The sequence below is a fragment of the Camelus dromedarius genome, chromosome Y (genome assembly GCF_036321535.1).
Source record: "Camelus dromedarius isolate mCamDro1 chromosome Y, mCamDro1.pat, whole genome shotgun sequence".
In the NCBI taxonomy this organism is placed as follows: domain Eukaryota; kingdom Metazoa; phylum Chordata; class Mammalia; order Artiodactyla; family Camelidae; genus Camelus; species Camelus dromedarius.
In genome coordinates this window covers 6,088,437-6,090,923 of record NC_087473.1, presented here as the reverse complement: position 1 = coordinate 6,090,923, position 2,487 = coordinate 6,088,437, and the positions used below count along the sequence as shown (strand labels likewise).

At 32.4% G+C, this 2,487-nt stretch overlaps 1 pseudogene; it reads right to left on the bottom strand.

Moving 5' to 3' along the window:
- Positions 1-204: 204 nt before the first annotated feature.
- LOC135320448 (heat shock transcription factor, Y-linked-like) lies at positions 205-1,872 on the bottom strand (annotated as a pseudogene).
- Between the last annotated feature and the right edge of the window lie 615 nt (positions 1,873-2,487).

Genomic DNA, 2,487 nt, shown 5'->3' with positions numbered 1-2,487 from the left:
AATTAAATATCTTTTTTTTCTTTAAATGGTAACTTACTTCCCATTTTACCCTTACTGTATTTTTTAAAAAAATAAGGAAAAATCAGGTAAACATGTATGTTTATTTTTCAAATAATAAAATTGCAGATTTTTGTCGACATTTGCCAACATCAATTATAATCTTTGTTATTCTGTATAATCTGGTAGTCCTCAGGCAGATCACTTTTAATTAGGATGAGGTTCATAAACTGCAGTTGGCTGATGAGTTGTCCGTGAAACAGAGTTAGCTGATGTATCAGCTATCACAGGCACTTGAAACCGTTGGTTGCACTCTGCTTGAAGTTAAGTAAAAGGACCTTCATTGCCCGATAAGTTGTGATATCTATTTGGAAAAGTAGAAGGATCTACCGTCAGTCCAAGATAATTGCTCTGTATGGGAGGTAAGTTGCTGTACTGAGAAGAAGAGGTTGTAGTTGTAATGAAATTCACAACACAGCCATTTGCTTCAGTGTAGCTGCTTTGTGAGTGCACGTGGAAAGTGGTCAACTGATTTAAAATAGCACGTTGATCAACTGCAAATTTTTTGATGGTCTAACTGACATTGATGAAGCAGGAGGAAAATCACCTCTCATCGGAGTACTTGTATCACCAATTATATGGCTTGTAGAGGGCTTTCTTTTCAGAAGCATGTTTAAATTTGGAGAAGGTAAAAATGCACTTTCTCCTCTAGTGTCAGACAGAAAACCAGAATTATGATTATCCAAATTACCCTCTGCTTTAAAGTGCTTCTTGTTGAAATCGTGAGCCAATGAAGATACCAGAGAAGCATTTTTAATCCCAACTCTTCTTTTTATTCTCACTAAAAGCTGGGGACAGCCTCGTTTAAAATTTGGATTATGATAGAATTACAGCTACAAAAATAGGAGAAATATTTTAGTATTACTTTAAACCAAAATACAAGACTACAATAAGCATAATCTATAAAACCTCAGATTTCACGCTTACTATACTAAGATAATATCATCAAAATATGAACATTGCTGACTACTTTTTAAAATTACTTATTTGGAAAATAGATATTTAAATAGTTTAGTCATCAAATTTAAAACATTAGCATTTGCCGTAACGGTGAATACCACTTTTTAAAAGCAGCTTTAACACCTATATTCAGATTTCTGATAAGATTCATAGTTGCTAGCAAAGTTTCTCATAATCTTGAATACTTAACACAGTCTTAATTTTTTGGAAAAAATTAAGTATTTTAGCCTTAGTAGTTTTATGCAATTTTTAAAATCTAGCTTTACATTTAAATTACCATAGATTGACCTACAAAAAAAATTTATATATAAGTTATCAAGTGGTGACTAAAATTTCTGAATACCTTGCTTAAAACAGAGACTTCTTTTTCTTCTGCCAGAAAGTCAGTTAGAGAAGCAGATCTTGGAAAATTCTGCCACACTTACTGAAACCATAAAGGTTAAGCTCTCTAACTACACTCTTCATACTTCCAGTTTCAAATATTCTGAAAGGGGCCTTTCTTTCCAAATCTTCCTTCTTAAAGACATCTTCATTGATAACTATGGAAGTTCCATTATCATCCCACCAGATGGATTGAAATTGGTCACTCCCAAACATTTTCCAGAGTTTCCTTGGAAATGTCAGAGAACAAAAATCATTATCTTCATCTGGTTCAGAGACACAATGTGTGTAACATGATCTTTTTATAAAGGATTCTTCATACAAAGTCTGAAAAGCATTTTCTTCAATCATAGACCTCAAGTCCAAGTCCCCAGAGAATGTTTGATCACACAATAGAGATCTACTGGACTTTCCTGAACCAGTTGGTCCATCTTTAGGAGACACATCTTGAATTTCTAAAGTAACATGTGCCATCTCAAATAACTTTTTTTACAGCTCCTTTTCTAATCTGCATGATTTTGAGCACTGCAGTTTCAAATGCTGCTTTAGCAGGCCTGCACTCATAAACTGCAAGGCCATCACAGTGGTTCTCAACCTGAGAAGCTGTGACATCACAAATGCCTTGTATCCCAGCAACCCAAGTGTAACTTTCAGGCTGTGTTTAATTCTCATTCATCCAGTTAAAATGAAGCCTATAGGATGTTTATTTTTACAGTGTGATCTGCAAATTTTTTTCACACAAAATCTTTTTAAATAATTTAAATTTGCGGTCTATGAATAAAACCATTCTCCTTCCTTTTGTACACAAATTTATACCAGATTTGTGAACAGAGTATAAATATTGCACTAAATAAATAAACTAATTTTAAAGTTTTGGAATTTAAATTGAAATTTTTGTGAAACCTGTACAAAAAAGGTATAACTATTTCATTATCATTTGTAATTAAAATGAAAGATAATTTGATTTGGATATGGAAGTAGTTATTTATCTGTGTGCTTTACATTAAGTACCTCTATATTCAAAAAATGAGCAGAATAAATATCAGTTTATTTGGTATGCTTATAAATAAATGGTAAATATTTTTGAAA